The sequence below is a fragment of the Tachypleus tridentatus genome, chromosome 13 (assembly GCF_004210375.1).
Source record: "Tachypleus tridentatus isolate NWPU-2018 chromosome 13, ASM421037v1, whole genome shotgun sequence".
NCBI lineage: Eukaryota > Metazoa > Arthropoda > Merostomata > Xiphosura > Limulidae > Tachypleus > Tachypleus tridentatus.
In genome coordinates, this window is record NC_134837.1 from 270,720,744 (window position 1) to 270,741,382 (window position 20,639).

The 20,639-nt window shown below is 34.4% G+C and overlaps 2 non-coding genes across 2 annotated transcripts; both read right to left on the bottom strand.

The window, feature by feature from the left end:
- Nucleotides 1-8,847: 8,847 nt before the first annotated feature.
- TRNAS-AGA (transfer RNA serine (anticodon AGA)) lies at nucleotides 8,848-8,929 on the bottom strand. Its single transcript has one exon. It is a non-coding gene; the product is annotated as a tRNA-Ser (tRNA).
- Nucleotides 8,930-9,919: 990 nt separating this feature from the next.
- TRNAS-AGA (transfer RNA serine (anticodon AGA)) lies at nucleotides 9,920-10,001 on the bottom strand. The gene has a single exon. It is a non-coding gene; the product is annotated as a tRNA-Ser (tRNA).
- Nucleotides 10,002-20,639: the final 10,638 nt, after the last annotated feature.

The following is a 20,639-nucleotide window of genomic DNA, read 5'->3' on the forward strand; positions in this document are numbered from 1 at the left end:
TTCTGTGGAAATGTCTGTAGAGTAATGCTTTGTGTACAGACATGAGATGGTATTCGTTTGCATTGGTCCAACACTTAGTTCCATTAAGGAAATGTCTTTCGCACACAGGGACTGGTACAGACAGGGTAAGTATTAGACTTACATCCAGTCTAACCCTTCCATTAGGAAACATCTGTACACAGAGGACTTGTACCAGACGGGAAAGCATTAGACACCCATCCAGTGGCATTAGGGAAACATCTGTACACACAGAGACTGGTACAGACAGGGTAAGTATTAGACTTACATCTAGTCTAACACTGTTCCATTAGGGAAACATCTGTACACACAGAGACTGGTAGACAGGGTAAGTATTAGACTTACATCTAGTCCAACACTTTTCCATTAGGGAAATGTCATGTACACATAGACATGAACAGGGTAAGTATTAGACTTACATCCAGTCCAACACTGTTCCATTAGGAAACATCTGTACACACAGAGGGACTGGTACAGACAGGGTAAGTATTAGACTTACATCCAGTCAACACTGTTGCATTAGGGAAACATCTGTACACACAGGGACTGGTACAGACAGGGGTAAGTATTAGACTTACATCCAGTCAACACTGTTCCATTAGGGAAACATCTGTACACACAGAGGACTGGTACAGACAGGGTAAAAATTAGACTTTACATCCAGTCTAACACTGTTCCATTAGGGAAACATCTGCACACACAGAGGACTGGTACAGACAGGGTAAGTATTAGCCATCTAAGTCTAACTGCAACACTGTTCCATTAGGGAAATGTCTGTACACACAGAGGACTGGTACAGACAGGGTAAGTATTAGACTTACATCCAGTCCAACACTGTTCCATTAGGGAAACATCTGTACACACAGAAGGACTGGTACAGAGCAGGGTAAGTATTAGACTTACATCCAGTCCAACACTGTTCCATTAGGAAACATCTGTACACACAGAGGGACTGGTACAGACAGGGTAAGTATTAGACACACCATCTCTCTAACTGCTTTCCATTAGGGAAATGTCTGTACACACAGAGGACTGGTACAGACAGGTTAGTATTAGACTTACATCCAGTCTAACACTGTTCCATTGAGGAAACATCTGCACACATAGAGGGACTGGTACAGACAGGGTAAGTATTAGACTTACATCCAGTCTAACACTGTTCCATTGGGGAAACATCTGTACACACAGGACTGGACTGGTACAGATGAGTAAGTATTAGACTCTACATCCAGCTCTAACACTGTTCCATTAGGGAAACATCTGTACACACAGAGGACTGGTACAGACAGGGTAAGTGGCTGACATTTCACATCCAGTCACAACACTGTTTCATTAGGGAAACATCTGTACACACAGAGGACTGGTACAGACAGGGTAAGTATTAGACTTACATCCAGTCCAACACTGTTCCATTAGGGAAACATCTGACTACACACACAGAGGACTGGACTGTACAGACAGGGTAAGTATTAGACTTACATCCAGTCCTAACACTGTTCCATTAGGAAACATCTGTACACACAGAGGACTGGTACAGTGGTCAGTGGGTAAGTATTAGACTTAGCTCATCTCGGTCTAACACTGTTCCTATATAGGGAAATGTCTGTATACACAGAGGACTGGGTTGAGACAGGGTGGGTGTATTAGGACTTACATCCAGTAGATCCACAACACTGTTCCATTAGGGAAACATCTGTACACACAGAGGACTGGTACTGGAGACAGGGTAAGTATTAAGACTTACATCCAGTCCAACACTGTTCCTGGGGAAACTTACACATACAGAAGGAAGACTGGTACAGGGTAAGTATTAGGTTTACATTCACATCAATATCATTATGATACATATATTATTTCTGTATTTATCTGTTGTTTATATATTTTCCATTAACTAATATAATACCACATTTAATTTGAATAGTACAAGTTCTGAACTTTTAGACGCTTCAAGTTTTATTTTCTTTGGTTTTAGTATGTCATCATTAAACAGTAAAATGTAAGTTTATTATACCTTTAAAACCAGAGGAGTAAAACATTCTAAGAGAAACCAGTTGATAGTCACAAATGTGTCATTTAGGAATATTGTTAGAGACAGGTTGACAGTCATAAAGTGTTATTTAGGAGATGCTGTTGTAGACAGAGGTTGACAGTCACAAGTGTTATTTAGGAATGCTGTTTAGCTAGGTTGACAGTCACAAGTCAGTCAAAGTGTTAGGAATGCTGTTAGACACAGGTTGACAGTCACAAGTGTTGTTTAGGAATGCTGTTAGACACAGGTTGACAGTCACAAGTGTTGTTCAAGAATTTTTGTAACAGATAAAAACTACTTTGTGTTCCACAGGTACCAGTGGAAGTGGGTAGAAGCCTCTTTCTTTGATAGGATTACCATCACTCCAAAACTGTTGTCAGACCACATGCCTGATACCCTTCATAAAGTACTTCAGACTTTCACTCAGTAATATTCTGTGGTTCTCAACGCTGATGCTAGTCATGAACCTGAGAGAAAACAAATAAATAAGGGTTGATCTAATTCTTTGATTTGTGTTTCATGTGATTGCCATATTGATGAAGATTGTACTTTATTTGCATGTAATTATTTATTGATTTAACAAGGTATCTTCAATCTCAAACATTATTTGTGTTAAGTTGTTTCAGAAATAAATGTTAAGTCAGTGTTAATATATGTATATCTCTGTGCTTATTGTTATTAATATAACAACAACTGTAAGGGGAAGTAGTTCTTAAAAGTTAATGTTTTTGATGGTGCCCAAAACCATATAATTTGTTAAGTAACGTATAACTGTACCAGTAGTATGGTTGTATGGTGACACAGAATATAATTTAACTGTACTAGTATCTGTGGTTCCATGTTCTGACACATAATTATACATTTATTCTGCTAATATCTGACATTCCACTTTTATGACATAAATGGAGTCACAGGTTTTTCATGATCTAAGACATCTAATGACAGATTATGATCTCTAACAGGAGTCACATGTTTTCATCTATGATCTCATTACATTACATAATGGTTTTTCATGTAAGATCTAATGACATTATGACATAATGGAGTCACAGATCTAATGGTTTCTGAATATTTTTCTTGATTAACCAATATTTGAACTTCTAAATTTGTTTCAGACCCTTGTTTTTCTTCACAAAAAATAGACACTGTTGTAAGTTTCAAAGTGTTTTGATTTCTTCCTTACTCTTCACAACAACATTAAGCATAATTTGCCTGTTAGTGAAGACACCTGTAAAATTACATATTATTTCTTACACTGAATACTTTGGTGAAAAAACTCCCCTTGTCAGTTGTTGCTCATTTGTAAAATGTGTATAAGTAATAAAGAAATCCATGAAATGACTGGAAATGCAAATTCTTTATTTTGTTTGTTGCTGCAGTGTGAGATAAAATAATCTTTGTTTGTTGTTTTCTATATATTTGAAAAAATGAAGTACCACTCAGATCTTCATGTGTAAAACTTAGGATCATATTTCTAGTGGCTGTGTTGTAAACATCTGAGTTCATTCTTAATGCGTTTTGTAAATATCAGTGGTCTGTTCACTTTGAGAATTTGTTCTTCAACTAATATGTCATTGTAGTTACGCTTTCTGAATTTAACTACATAATTTTTAATTTTGAAATTAATAGAGAGATTATGTTTTCAAGAGTAAATATTTATTGGTAAAAACTTGTATTCGAAAGATACTTTGAAGTTAGTGTAGATAAACTAAATAATGTAATTGTAAATTATTATTATTATAAACAGATAATTGTATGCTCCAAATTTATGTTCTACAATATACTTTGAAAAACAATACAACAGTATTCTGTTGCCAGTAAGAGACCTATCTGTACAGTGTGCAACAGTAAGTTAATAAAAATTGTAACATTCTCTTTTTTAATCATTGTGGGAAAAAAATACAATATGAATAAAACTTTTTGACAGATGAAGCTATCTATAAGAAAATAGTATTTTTATAATTAAAATGTATGTTCCTTACCTGCTTTTATATCACATAATTAATGAAGACAATTAGATTGAACCACAAGAGTGGTAATATAACATAAAGTTTGTGTAAAACCATTAAAAAAATTCCTTCAACATTTGAGTCAAGACTTATTTCTTGTTACATTGTGTAGTAAAACCATTACAAAAGTTCCTTCAACATTTGAGTCAAGACTTATTTCTTGTTACACATGTAGTAAAACCATTACAAAAGTTCCTTCAACATTTGAGTCAAGACTTATTTCTTGTTACACATGTAGTAAAACCATTACAAAAGTTCCTTCAACATTTGAGTCAAGACTTATTTCTTGTTACACATGTAGTAAAACCATTACAAAAGTTCCTTCAACATTTGAGTCAAGACTTATTTCTTGTTACACATGTAGTAAAACCATTACAAAAGTTCTTTCAACATTTGAGTCAAGACTTATTTCTTGTTACACATGTAGTAAAACCATTACAAAAGTTCCTTCAACATTTGAGTCAAGACTTATTTCTTGTTACACATGTAGTAAAACCATTACAAAAGTTCCTTCAACATTTGAGTCAAGACTTATTTCTTGTTACACATGTAGTAAAACCATTACAAAGTTCCTTCAACATTTGAGTCAAGACTTATTTCTTGTTACACATGTAGTAAAACCATTACAAAAGTTCCTTCAACATTTGAGTCAAGACTTATTTCTTGTTACACATGTAGTAAAACCATTACAAAAGTTCTTTCAACATTTGAGTCAAGACTTATTTCTTGTTACACATGTAGTAAAACCATTACAAAAGTTCCTTCAACATTTGAGTCAAGACTTATTTCTTGTTACACATGTAGTAAAACCATTACAAAGTTCCTTCAACATTTGAGTCAAGACTTATTTCTTGTTACACATGTAGTAAAACCATTACAAAAGTTCTTTCAACATTTGAGTCAAGACTTATTTCTTGTTACACATGTAGTAAAACCATTACAAAAGTTCCTTCAACATTTGAGTCAAGACTTATTTCTTGTTACACATGTACATTCAAGTCAAGACTTATTTCTTGTAACTTCAACATTTGAGTCAAGACTTATTTCTTGTTACACATGTACATTCAAGTCAAGACTTATTTCTTGTAACTTCAACATTTGAGTCAAGACTTATTTCTTGTTACACATGTAGTAAAACCATTACAAAAGTTCTTTCAACATTTGAGTCAAGACTTATTTCTTGTTACACATGTAGTAAAACCATTACAAAAAGTTCCTTCAACATTTGAGTCAAGACTTATTTCTTGTTACACATGTACATCTGTCAAGACTTATAACTTTGTAACTTCAAACATTTGAGTCAAGACTTATTTCTTGTTACACATGTACATTCAAGTCAAGAACTTATTTCTTGTTACACATGTACATTCACGAACTTCAAGGACAAAATTGGTCTTGCTTTTCGCCTAGGCCATCTCTCATCCACCATACTAAACTTTAAAATAAAACATCAAAACCAGCACCTCCTCCATTCAAATACATTACCAAGCTTTCTCCTTACCTTTTGTAAATTTGAATGAATCAGCACACATCTAGAAGGCAACACTGTTTAAAAAATAATACTCCCCACTGTGTCAAAATTTAAGTATGTGTCACTAGTCCCTACCATTCTCACTGTTAAATTTGAAATATAATACATCAACACAATCCATCCCTAGTCTGACCATTCTAAATGTTAAGTATTAAAGAAGATAATACATCAATACAATATATCCCTAGCCCTACCATTCTCAATTATTAAATATCAAAGAAGATAATACATCAGCACAATCCATAGCTAGGCCTACCATTCTAAATGTTAAATTTGAAAGATAATACATCAGCACAATCCATAGCTAGGCCTACCATTTCTAAATGTTAAATTTGAAAGATAATGCATCAGCACAATCCATAGCTAGGCCTACCATTCTAAATGTTAAATTTGAAAGATAATACATCAACACAATCCATAGCTAGGCCTACCATTCTAAATGTTAAATTTGAAAGATAATACATCAGCACAATCCATAGCTAGGCCTACCATTCTAAATGTTAAATATAATACATCAACATTATAAATTATTTGCTTTACCATTTTCACCAGCCTGGTGGTTATGGCGCGAGAGTCGCAATTTGAGGCTCACAGGTTCGGATCTCCATTACACTGAATATGCACGCTTTTTCTGCCGTGGGGGGCGTTATAATGTGACAGCTGATCCAACTATTCGACGGTGAAAAGGTATCCCAAGTGTTGGCGGTGAGTAGTGATAACTAGTTGTCATATTTCTCATCATACATTAGTTTATTATATCAGATTAAACGTGCGTAGTACTCGCAATAAGAGAAAATTCTTTTAAGGTAAAAAGTAGCAACAAAAATGGACTGAGGTTAAGCAATATTTACTGTAAATATAAAAATGTTTCGTTCATGTTTCACTTATAACTTATCACTTATCACTTTTTTGTTACGTTTTCACGTGTTGAATGGCAAGTTTATCAAATTCCATCTTAAGTAAATTCGTGGGTTTAATCTTCAGTACTTACAGCAATATAAAGCGAACAGGTTTTTTTTGTTCTTTATTATGTTGTCTACCACAGTTACAGTGTCACGTATGCGGATTTACACTGCTAAAACCGTGTTTCTGTACCCGTGGTGGACAGACTGTAACTTTTTGCATTATAACAAAACAACAAACCTCATTATGTTCTCAACGCTTGCGTGTGTATGCTTGTATGTTGCAGCAGGATTTATTGGGCAAAGATGTATTTGGTTTAAATTTCGACTATAACACAACTTAGCGCAGATAGCCCTCGTGTAGCTATGCGCGAAATTCAAAAACAAAAACGAGCAAACATAACACAACTCATCTGTACCCGATAGGCTTCTTGTAATTTGCTCTTTCCAGATTCTAGTCAGGATATTGTCAGTATGCTGTATCCACGTTAATTTGGTATCGTAAGTTAATCCTAAAAATTTAGCCGAAGTAGCAGTCTGTAAAAGTGATCCGTTTACTTATAACTTTGGTGGATGTTTTTGTTTTTTTTCAGTTTATTTAATTTGGTGAATAATATTACTTGGTTTTTCGGAATATTTATTTTATTCTATACTTCTGGCAGGATTCCGAAAAACCCAGTAACACTATTCACCAGGTTAAAGAAACTGAAAAAAACATCCACCAAAGTTATCCACGAACGGATCACTTTTATATACTGCTACTTCGGCTATATTTTTAGGATTAACTTACGATACCAAATTAACGTGGATATAGCATACCAGCAGTATCCTGACTAGAATATGGAAAAGAGCAAATTATTCAAGAAGCCTATTGGGTAAAAAATCAAGGCACATCAGTTGATAATATCATAAACAATCTACAAATCATACATTTCACCTATTATAGAATACGAATGTCCAACTTAGACAAACATAACACAGAAACAATTACACAAAGTACAAAAATTCAATCTTAACCTCAGTTTATAAAGTACGACGCAGCATATCTACATTTATGCACAAGTATGCAAACATAGAGACAGTATCCGAAAGACTCTTGTATAATGCACTAAATTATTTTAATAAAAATTGGCATAAAAATGATTTATTGTGTATCTACGTACATGATGAACATAGTCCTTATATATCTCTCATTAAAATATATTTAAGAACGATAAATCAAGCTGGCCTCATGCACTAAACGTTTAGAACTAGTATAATATTCGTTGTTTTTTTCTCTCTCTCTTTTCGTTAAATATGTATATATATAAATAGATTTAAAAAATGTAAAACAAGAAAATAAAAACAGGCAACTCAAGACAAGATATGGACACTGTCCCTAAAGGGCCGGAGTAAAGCACTACAACCACAACATAGTAGTAGCCAACATGAAATTTAGAGATTGAGGAAATGGTCTTTGCACCTGAACCTCCTGGGTATCCAAAATACCCACAAAGAAGAAGCGAACACAACTTAGAATTAATTAGTTTTTGGAGAGTCAGGGCTACAACAAGTGTGTGAAAATCACAACAATTTCTCTCTCTTACCATGGGGTCCTATATTTCACACTATGTTTGTTCTGTGACTCATAAATGAATACATTCTGATTAAACTTGGCTCGGTGAATATTAGTTGAACATTAATTAATCTTTATTCACGTCCAATACATATGGTATGGGAACAGCAGTGTCAAAGATGCAGAACCAAGAGACACAAAAGGTCTAACTATATCATCCGTTTTATCACTAGCCAGCTCAACAGTCTCGGATGATATGATGAAACTAGGAACAAATCATACAAACACCAGCCGTCTTTAGAATACACACAGACACATAACATCGTATATTCTTGACAGTAATATGATTAGTGTTGCGAAAGTATGCTCCCTACTGAGTGCCCTCTTGTTTGTTGGCGTTTCTGTTGAGGAACTAGTGTGTTTGTAATTTGGTAAACACTCATCTCCTTCATAAAACTTTGTGATTTTTTAAAACTGGCTTTATTTGCGAATAAGTACAATTAATGTCATAGCTCATGAAGTCAATATCCTGTACGAATTGTTGAAAAGTACACCGATAAATCAGACGAAACTGTAAGCTTTATTATTAATGGATGAATTATCTCAAGACATTTAACGTTTCATTCGAAAACAAAGTTATTTATTTGAAGTAAGTAAGGTATTTCCACAAGTAAATATAAATGTCTTTGTAAAGTGAATTTCTATTGGCCTTCTACAATAATTAGATATGACGTCAGATATGTTCAATACGAAATAACACATTTTTTCTCAAAATAGACAATTAAAATTTCGTTCTCTTTACTCGCAGTCGACAGGATTCGAACCTGTGCGGGGATACCCCAACGGATTTCTAGTCCGTCGCCTTAACCACTCGGCCACGACTGCTGCGTAAGTCTTTTTTAAAACTATCAATCCATAGACCACGCATTCTAACTATTGACGATGTAGCATCATAAATCAACAATATCAATCTTTAGTCCTTTCATCCTCACTATTAAGTATGAAAGAAGGTCATATATCAACACAATCCATCTCTAGTCCTACCATATTAAATATGAAAGATCATACATCAGCACTGTACATCCCTGTCCTATCATTCTAATCATTAAATATGAAAGATCATAATCTACACTAGAAATCCCAAGTTCTTCCATTTTAACTTTTAAGTATGAAAGAAGATCATAAACCAACACTTTCAATCCATAGTCCTTCTATTCTCACCATTATGTACGAAAGATCATACATCAAGACTATCCTTCCTTAGTCCTATCATTCTAACTATAAAATATGAAAGATCATACATCAATACTGTCCATTTCTATTCCTATCATTCTATTAAATATGAGAGATCATACATTAATACTATCCTTCCTTAGTCTTATCATTCTAACTATAAAATATGAAAGATCATACATCCACACTCTCCATCTCAGGTCCTGTCATTCTATTAAATATGAGAGATCATACATTAATACTATCCTTCCTTGGTCTTATCATTCTAACTATAAAATATGAAAGATCATACATCCACACTCTCCATCTCAGGTCCTGTCATTCTATTAAATATGAGAGATCATACATTAACACTATCTTCCTTAACTGTAAGCTTTATTATTATTAGATGACTTATCTCAAGACTTATTTTCCGTTTCATTCGAAAACAAAGTTATTTATTTGAAGTAGGAAGGTAAATATAAATGTCGCCAGATGGCAATAAAAGAGGTTTTGAGGAAGTGAATATTGTTGTTTACCTTATCTCTGTAAAGTGAAGATCTATTTGCCCTCTCGTCATGAAATTGGATATGCCGACGGAGATGTTCAATACATAAAAAAACAAAACATTGAATAAATGTTTAAAATTCAATGTCTTATCCTCGCAGTCGACAGGATTCGAACCTGTGCGGGGATACCCCAACGGATTTCTAGTCCGTCGCCTTAACCACTCGGCCACGACTGCTGATTATATTTTCTGATAATTCGTTAGATATATTCACAAATTAGATTCTTCTTTGTTTATACTAATCTAATTTGAAAATTGTTTAATAATCATGATTCTATTTTATTATAATAATAATAAAAAGGATAATATTAGTTTCATTGATAAATTTCAACTTTTATATAAATATGGGGTCACTTAGGCAATCTAAGTACAGAAGTGATATTACACAGCTAGCTTGGTTACTTATATTACACAGTTACATCGGTTACGTATATTACATCGCTGGATAGGTTACGTATATTGCACAACTAGATAGGTTACGTATATTACATAGCTAGCTAGGTTATGTATATTACCATAGCTAACTAGGTTACGTATATTACCACAACTATCTAGGATAAGTATATTACACAGCTAGCTAGGTTACGTATATTACATAGCTAGATAGGTTACGTACATTACACAACTAGATAGGTTAGGTATATTACCCAGCTATCTAGGTTACGTATCTCAGAACGGCTTGTGTGGGTATTAACACACCACAGTGAACAACGATTCGACCTACTTTGGTATCTTCAAGTTGATGAAGAGACAGTTTGCAACTGACCGTTGCTGGGCACATGTCTAAAGGACGAGAGTATAAACGTGGCGTTACAGTCAGATGTTAGGTTATTAATTAGTGCAGGTCTGTCGTTCCCAAACTTCTCACCGCGGCGAACTCGCAGGGGCGCCACTGGATATTTCAAATTTTTGTGGGAATCACAGCGTTTTTGGCATCTGTCGGACACCGCGAGAATTACTAGCTCGAGATAGTACACGGTTTTAACATTAGTTCGTGCTACATTCCTTTTCATGACATTCTCGAATGTTTGAAATATGTTTTTGTTTACTTGTACTTTAAGCTACGCCAGTATCTTCTCGAACTTTCTCGTTTCTTAGATTTTGTATATAAATACCTGTCGACTTTCTGTCCGTCAATAATCGAAATAACTGAAGGTGTTGTGATCAAGTGTCTGAGAGGTCTAGTGAAGTTCAGTGAATTATTTTGTTGATTTTTAGTCCTTGTGCATGAAAATAGAAAGATTTTTGAACATTAGTAAGAAGTGTTGGAGTGAAGAAATGGATGGTGAACCACAGACCAGTGGCAAAAGTGTGAAGAAACGGAAATATGACAATAATTATCTAGATTTTGGTTTTACTTCAGTAGCTGTGAACTACGTAGAGTGTTCGCAGTGTATATTATATCTAAAAGCTTTAGCTCCAGAGAGCATGCTTCCAAGTAAACTAAAACGCAACTTAGAGACCAATGATCTTAACATGGTTAGTAAATCACGTGATTATTTTACCAGAAAATTAAAATAATTAAAAGAACAAAAGGTGCATTTTTCAAACAAGCATCAATACCAAGCTAGCATCCTAGGAATAAGGTGGCATATGGAGTCGCGAAATGTAAAACCTCACATCATCGCAGAAGAACTGATTGTACCGACAGTAGTGGATATGGTGAACATTATGGTTGATGAATCTGTGGAAAGACTACTTTCAAAGGTCCATTTACCCAACAATACTATCAGTCGTAGAATCCAACACATGAACAAAGATTTCAACAATCAGCTAATTGCAGAAATAAATGTGAATGATTTGGGTTACAGCGTGACAGATAATAACAAGGATGGTCATATATATGCAAAAACGGCTCGTTTGGGTTGAGAAAATATTCTACGTATAAGAGCGAACAACGTTTCGACCTTCTTCGGTCATCGTCAGGTTCACAAAGAAAGAAGGTAACTGACCGGAAGCTGACCACATGTTAGAAGGGGTTGTGTAACTGAGTGTTGGAATGCAGAGGGTGGTGTTAGATGTTTGAATATATTATTTTATTTTATTATATTTAATATAGGTACAAAGGCGTTTCTTTATATTGGTTTATTTTGGGTTTAAGTTGTTGTATAAGTAAGGCTTCTTTAATTTTGCGTTTGTTTATGTTTGTTTCTTTATTTAGTATTTGAGTGTTTTCTATGGTTATGTTCTGTTTATTTGACTTGCAGTGTTCGAAAACGTGTGAAGGTGACTTTTTGTGTTCTTTGAATCTGGTTTCCATTTTTCTACTTGTTTCTCCAATATAGAAGTCGTGGCAGTTATCACATTGTATTTTATAAATAATGTTGGTGTGGTGTTTGTCAGTGTAGTTTTTACATAGTACAGACCTCAGTTTTGTGCCTGGTTTTTAAATAAATTTGGTATTCACTGGAATGTCATATTTGGTTACTAGTTTTTGCCAAATGTTCATTATTTGTCTGCTGATGTCGGAATATATGGTATGCAGCAGTATATGCTTTCGTGATTTTTTGATTCGTGAGATATATTTACTTTAGTTGGTTGATTTCGCTTTCTGTCTAGGTGTGTGCGTATGATGTTTTTACGGTTTGTGGAGGAAACTTATTGATGTTGATGAAGTATTGTTTTATTTTGTCTGATTCATCGTTAATTTTATCTGGTGAGCATAATTTTATGCCTGTGTTTATTTGGTTTCTTAGTATGTTGAGTTTTTGTTTTGTTTCATGTGTTGAGTCCCAAGGAATGTATAGTCCAGTATGGGTGATTTTTCGGTGGATTTCTGTTTTGAATTCTGTGTCGGTTCTTGTAAGTTTGAGGTTAAGAAATGATATTTGATTGCTTTCTTCCTGTTCACATGTGAAGTTAATGTTGGGATGTATGGAGTTAATGTGATTGAAAAAATTAAGTATGTGTTCTGTAGATCTGAATCCCACAACCGTGTCATCTACATATCTGTACCAGTATAGTGGTGGATGTAATGCTGTGTTAATTGCTTGTGTTTCAACTTGTGTCATAAAAATATTGGCTAGAACTGGTGATACTGGGTTGCCCATGCTTAGGCCATTTGTTTGTATATAGTTGTGGTTGTTGAACATGAAGTTTGTCTTTATCGTGGTGAATTCTATGAGGGTTGCTAACTGGTTACTGGGAATGTCTATAGTTGGGTTAGGGTCACGGATATAGAGTTCTAAGGCTATCTTGCAGGCTTCAGTGGTTGGAACTTCTGTAAAGAGGGATATAACATCGAAACTGGCCATTAAGGATTTGTGATTAAGTTGATTTAGATTAGACTTGAAATTAAAAGAGTCTTTGATGAATGAGCTGGCTGATGTTACATATTTGGAGAATGCCCGTGCATCTCCACATCTAACACCGCCCTCTACATTCCGACAATCAGTTACACAACCCCTTCCTAACATGTGGTCAGCTTCCGGTCAGTTACCTTCTTTCTTTGTGAACCTGACGATGACCGAAGAAGGTCGAAACGTTGTTCGCTCTTCCACGTAAAATATTTTCTCAACCCAAACGAGGCGTTTTTAACATATATATTTCTCTACAAGTGGCTTTTCTCGACATCACTAAGGATGGTCATGTGACAGATGATAACAAGGATGGTCATGTGACAGATAATAACAAGGATGGTCATTTGATTTGCTACACACGCTTCGTGGATGGTAACAAATTGTGGAAGATCTCTTTTGTAAATTTTTCACTGCAGGTGAGACATCTTTGAGATCCTTGACACTTTTATGTGTGAAAACAACTTAGATTGGACTGCATTGGTGTCTGTATCGATGGTGATTGCACTATGTCCGGCTGTTATAGAGGATTACAGGCACTCATACGAAGCAAACCTCTTGATGCACTGTGGACCCACTGCATAATCCACAGGGAAGCCCTTGCGTCAAAGCACCTGAGCCCTCCACTGAACCTAGTCTTGAAAAGTGTGTTGAAAGTGGTGAACTTTGTAAAAATTCGGCCTCAAAAGGCGAGATTTTTAAAAAAACTGTGTGAGGATACGAGATCTGAGTACACATCTTTGTGCTAAAACTTCTTAGATTTTCGATCTCTTCAAAAATTGAATGTTTTGAATCTCTCTGCAGGGAAGGAACACGCATATTCATAGAAAATGTTTCAGCTTTCAGGAAAAGTTATTACTGTGGAGAAGAAAAATGAATGAAGATGATGGTAAAGACTGTTTCTCACAACAATTTGTTATATCCAATGAAGTTTATTTGACCAATGAACTAAAATGTGTTTTTGAGAATCACTGAACACAGCTCAGTGATTGGTTTGAAAATTGCTTTCCAGAAGATATGGAGAAGTTTGCATGGATCCGAGACCCATTCAAAGCTAAGGCTCTATCTGAATTTACCTGACTTTAAAAACAAAATTTGGCAGAATCGAACTAACTGAATTTTGGATATCAGTAAAAGATGAATATTCGCTGCTAAGTGCTAAAGTTCCAGCGTATCCTAATTCAATTTGTGACGTCATATCTCTCCAAAGCTGGGTTTTCGGCGGTTGCTGTGATACAAAGCAAGTACCGCGCCAAAATCGGTGTGGAACAGGAAATGAGGTGGCGGTGTCCAATCAAATTCCAAGATTTGAGAAGCTGTGCAGTGCCCAGCAGGCGCACACATCTTATTAGTAATTGTGGTTATTTAAAAATGAAATGAAAATATTGTTTTTACTTTCAATATACATATATTATTATTTCAAACGGCTACTAAGTTATTGGGACATATTAAGTAAATGTTAAGTGTTTTTTTTTCTTTTCGCTTACGAGCGCCGAGAAAAAACATTGTTGAAACACGAAAGGCGCTGTGAACCGCTGGTACAGGTGTTGCTTTATACTGGTTTAGGCTTCTTTGATTTTGCGTTTGTTTTTTATTTGTTTCCTAACTTAATATTTGAGTGTTTTATATAGTTATGTTGTGTTTATTTGATTTGCAGTGTTTAAAAACATCTGAAGGTGTTTTTATTTTTTGTTCTTTGAATCTAGTTTCCATTTTTCTGCTTGTTTCTCCAGTATAGAAGTTGTAGGAGTTATCACATTGTATTTTATAAATTATGTTGATGTTGTGTTTGTCAGTGTAGTTTTTACATAGTATGGACTTTAGTTTTGAACAAATTTGATGTTTACTGGAATGTTGTGCTTTGTTATAAGTCTTTTCCAAATGTTGGTTATTTTTTGGCTGATGTCGGGAACATATGGTATGCAGCAGCATAAGGTTTGTTTTCGTTTGTTTGTTTGTTTTTTTGAATTTCGCGTAAAGCCACTCGAGAGCTGTTTGCGCTAGTCGTCCCTAATTTAGCAGTGCAAGAGTAGAGGGAAGACAACTAGTTATCATCACCCACCGTCAACTCTTGGGCTACTCTTTAACCAACAAATAGTAGGATTGACAGTCACATTTCAACGCCCACACGGCTGAATGGGGGAGCATGTTTGGTGCGACGGGGATTCGAACCCGCGACCCTTAGATTACCAGTCACACGCTTGGCCGGGCCGTTCAAGGTACTTATAAAAACTTAATTTAGCTAAGTATTTTATCTGTTAATATATCACAACACCACAAATATTATGCCTAAATAGTTTAAATTTCCTAACACTATACATCTATTACTTTATTATATTGACCCTTCAGCCGTGCCTAATATTATGCAATGATGCGATGCACGTGCATTTATGTTATTGAATCCAAGAGTATGAAACTAATCTTCACAAAGTGACATGCTTTAGATGTGTTTTACTTTTACTGGACTAGTATTTTGTAATATAGTCGTATTTCAGTTTTAGTACATTTTATATGGATATACAATATCTTAAAACACAGAACAGTGAATAAAGATTCATAGACAATAATTATCTCTTTTAGTCCCAACTTTTGAACTCGTTTTCCGTCTGCCATGGGCCCGGCATGGCTAAGCATGTTAAGGCGTGCGACTCGTAATCTGAGGGTCGCGGGTTCGCATCCCCATCGCGCCAAACATACTCGCCCTTTCAGCCGTGGGGGTTTTATAATGTGACGGTCAATCACACTATTCTTTTTCAAAAGAGTAGCTCAAGAGTTGGCGGTGGGTGGTAATGACTAGCTGCCTTCCCTCTAGTCTTACACTGCTAAATTAGGGACGGCTAGCACAGATAGCCCTCGAGTAGCTTTGTGCGAAATTAAAAAAACAACAAAAACCGTCTGCCATGAGTTACTAAACTTTAAGAAATTTCACACTTGGAGAATATAAAACGAAATAATCTTTTTTAGGTTTTATATGTACATTTTAAAATCAACAACAATAATAAATTACTATAATAATACCATAGAACTCCACTACAATTTATAAAACTATCAAATATGAAATTTTGAGTTCCTTAAATACCTTTCTTTGAAATCTTATATGAAAAGATAAGGTTTCGGTTTCCATTTAAATACCTTGCAAAGGCTCAGAGAAACAAGCAGGAAACATTTTGTTCTGTCGATTGCTTACTGACATATTACACGGTATAAATATTAGTTAGTCAGCTCATGAATTTTAGTGACTCATTAATCAATTATTAAGTAATCATTAAATAATACATTTTTTAAAGATGTGACATAATTTTTTATAACAATAAAAAGGGGGATAAATCGCCACCAGCCCCTAAATCCGCCACTGCTGGTAGGGTCAAGAGCTAACTACACTCAAAACGGATAACTAAACTATACTGAACCAGTCCATGAACGTAACACTACAATATGTAGTGCCACTCTTAAATTGGGCGTGTAATAGTCCCACAATTCATAACCAGTTCGGTTGGCGAATTGCCATCTTTTATTAGATTTCTTCATCAGACGCTTATTTGACATACGTATCATTTTAAATGCATTTGTAATACCTTATTCTGAGGGATAGTTTATGGTCTAGCATAAGTGACCTTTGTATTATGGTGCGTGTTGAATGGAAATGTGCATTTTGGGTTGTCATTATCATGTAGGATATAGCTACCTAGGGATGTTAATAAGTCATTTTATATAGAATTTTGTTAAAGCATTTAAAGAAGCACTCTGTAGCGGCTATTAAAAAAGTTAAGAGCTTTTCCAAATTGTCACATCACCTGCGAACTAAGAGTTACAAACAAACCTTCGATCTGTTTGGGGCGTGTCGTTTAAACACTTTCTGGCTTCTCCGACTTTATATATTTTATATTCCACATAATCCGCACAAATAATCATTTTTATGGTAAACCATAAGTTTAGAAGATTAATAGTACTCATATTTTTGTTCCAACATGTGTTAGTAAACAAATATTACTGACACTTCTGAAGCCACCCTTGAATTCGTATGTCACAAACCAACAACATGGTTTTAATGACTGGGGAATATTCAAGGAAGTTTATAATATAGTCATAAAAGTGTAAGCACTTATTACAGCTTTGTAATACTAATGTTAAAATAAAATACGCTGAATTAGGTTTTCAGAATGTCCAGTTCATTCACAAACTCTCCATTTTAAGAAATGAAAGGTTGGTTTAAGTCTACATGCAGTCTCTTTTGATGTTCGCCACTTTCAGTATTTCGGGTTTTGTGAATTTTTGAAAATGTTTATGTTCCTATAGCGTCGATAGGAGAAAATGGTAGACCTGTAAGCTATTTACCTAAATATAACAGTTTTGTTTCAGGGCTGTACAAACTTCTTTAAAAATTATTCGTATAATTTTGCTGGGTCTATAAGTCCTAAATATGAGAGTTTTTATTTCAGGGCTGTACAAACTTATTCTAAAGGATAACCTAACTTTATCAAGTACTTCTTGTAGAATAGTAGTCCTCTTAGCATATTAGGTTCTACAGGATGTCAGTTAGTGTTATTGATAATTGTAGGTTCTACAGGATGTCAGTTAGTGTTATTGATGATTGTAGGTTCTACAGGATGTCAGTTAGTGTTATTGATAATTATAGGTTCTGTAGGATGTCGCTTAGTGTCATTGATAATTATAGGTTCTGTAGGATGTCACTTAGTGTTTTTGATAATTATAGGTTCTGTAGGATGTCGCTTAGTATTATTGATAATTATAGGTTCTGTAGGATGTCACTTAGTGTTTTTGATAAGTATAGGTTCTGTAGGATGTCACTTAGTGTTTTTGATAATTATAGGTTCTGTAGGATGTCACTTAGTGTTTTTGATAAGTATAGGTTCTGTAGGATGTCACTTAGTGTTTTTGATAATTATAGGTTCTGTAGGATGTCACTTAGTGTTATTGATAATTATAGGTTCTGTAGGATGTCACTTAGTGTTATTGATAATTCTAGGTTCTGTAGGATGTCAGTGTTGATGATAATTCTAGGTTCTGTAGGATGTCAGTGTTATTGATAACTCTAGTTTCTGCAGGATGTCACTTAGTGTTTTTGATAATTATAGGTTCTGTAGGATGTCACTTAGTGTTATTGATAATTATAGGTTCTGTAGGATGTCACTTAGTGTTTTTGATAATTATAGGTTCTGTAGGATGTCACTTAGTGTTTTTGATAATTATAGGTTCTGTAGGATGTCGCTTAGTGTTATTGATAATTATAGGTTCTGTAGGATGTCACTTAGTGTTATTGATAATTCTAGGTTCTGTAGGATGTCAGTGTTGATGATAATTCTAGGTTCTGTAGGATGTCAGTGTTATTGATAACTCTAGGTTCTGTAGGATGTCGCTTAGTGTTTTTGATAATTATAGGTTCTGTAGGATGTCACTTAGTGTTATTGATAATTCTAGGTTCTGTAGATGTCAGTGTTGATGATAACTCTAGGTTCTGTAGGATGTTGGTTAGATTCCATATGATAATGGTACTCTTGGAACTTCGTCTATTGGATGGTACTTTTTAATTTGATTTTATTCTTGAAACGCTACAAGATAGGTACTAGAGAAGATAGGTACTAGAGGACCAAGGTACTAAAGGACCTAAGTAGGTCGAAACGTTGTTCTGTGCTTTATTTTAATAAAAGTTCTCATGCCCATACCAGCCTTCTTTTGAATATATGTTTACTTCAACTGGGTTTCTCGTCATCATAGAAGATAGGTGTTGTTTATTACAAGTAGTACAGGATAGGTATTGTATCTTACAAGCATTACAGGATAGATATTGTATCTTACAAGCATTACAGGATGGATATTGTATCTTACAAGCATTACAGGATGGATATTGTACCTTACAAGCATTACAGGATGGATATTGTATCTTTCAAGCACTACAGGATAGGTATTGTACATTACAAGCACTACAGGATAGGTATTGTACCTTACAAGCACTACAGGATAGGTATTGTACATTACAAGCACTACAGGATATGTATTGTACATTACAAGCATTACTCGGGTTGCTTATTGGTTTGTTTTCTTCTCCATTCGTCAATGATAGTGAAAGATGAATATCTTGTGTTAATAAGATATTTACAATACAACCATGTTCTGATTATCATGAGTATAACAAGATATAACAGTCAATCACTTACTTAAAAATAACTTGTGAATGTGTGTAAGTAATTTTTAAGTGGTAACATGGGTCATTGTCCATACTTTCAATTTAAAATAAAATATTTGAAGAGTGATGAAAAGCGTACCATGCTAAAGGATCATTTAACTATTCACAGATCATTAGTTTTGAGTTAGAATGGTAGATTTTTCGAATTTAGAATTTTGAATCCAAATATATCTTTAATTACGGTTTTTATTATTTTAGATCTATAATTTGAACTTAAGTACAACAATCCACAACAGTAAGTTGGTTAAATAATATTAATAATTTATTGTTCTTCGATTTATCTTAAATCGTCACAAGAAATATCTATCTATCATATAATAAAATCTTTAACTTAAAGGAACTTAATAACAACTCAATGACACTACGGTGTTCGTAGGCCATTGTTACTCAGTTTGTGATATATGTAATTTGAAACACACATAATTCACTCCTAAGTTTAGTGCCTAATACATTCGCTAATTTAAACGTCTTACATTATTTTCTCCCCAATGAGTTAGCGCTAAATCCGTGGCTTTTTAACATTAAAATTCGAGTTTAGATATCCGCAACTGACAGACAGGCATTATTGTTGTAGGCTTATTCTTAACATTTAACATGAAAACAAACTATAGATTCTAGTCCAATTCACTTAAAAACCTCATCCAGTCCTAGAACATTGATTTAAACCCTGTCTAATCCTAGAATAATTAGCCATATCATAGAATATTCGTAAGAAACAAAACCATAGATTAATTTTGGAGCTTTCACTGAAATCTTAGTCCAATTATAAAGTATACACAGAAAAAAATGATTTAATACTGGAGTACTCTACTCACCAAATATTTAGTCCAACACCAGAGTACATAGTCAGAAAACGTTTTAATTCACAAAATATTTAGTCCAACACCAGAGTATGTAGTCAGAAAACGTTTTAACTCACAAAATATTTAGTCCAACACCAGAGTACATAGTCAGAAAACGTTTTAACTCACAAAATATTTAGTCCAACACCAGAGTATGTAGTCAGAAAACGTTTTAACTCACAAAATATTTAGTCCAACACCAGAGTATGTAGTCAGAAAACGTTTTAAGTCACAAAATATTTAGTCAACACCAGAGTATATAGTCAGAAAACGTTTTAACTCACAAAATATTTAGTCCAACACCAGAGTATGTAGTCAGAAAACGCTTTAACTCACAAAATATTTAGTCCAACACCAGAGTATGTAGTCAGAAAACGTTTTAACTCACAAAATATTTAATTCTACACCAGAAAACGTTTTAATTAATAAACAGTAAAGAAAACTATCAGTCCTACAACATTAATTTAAAACA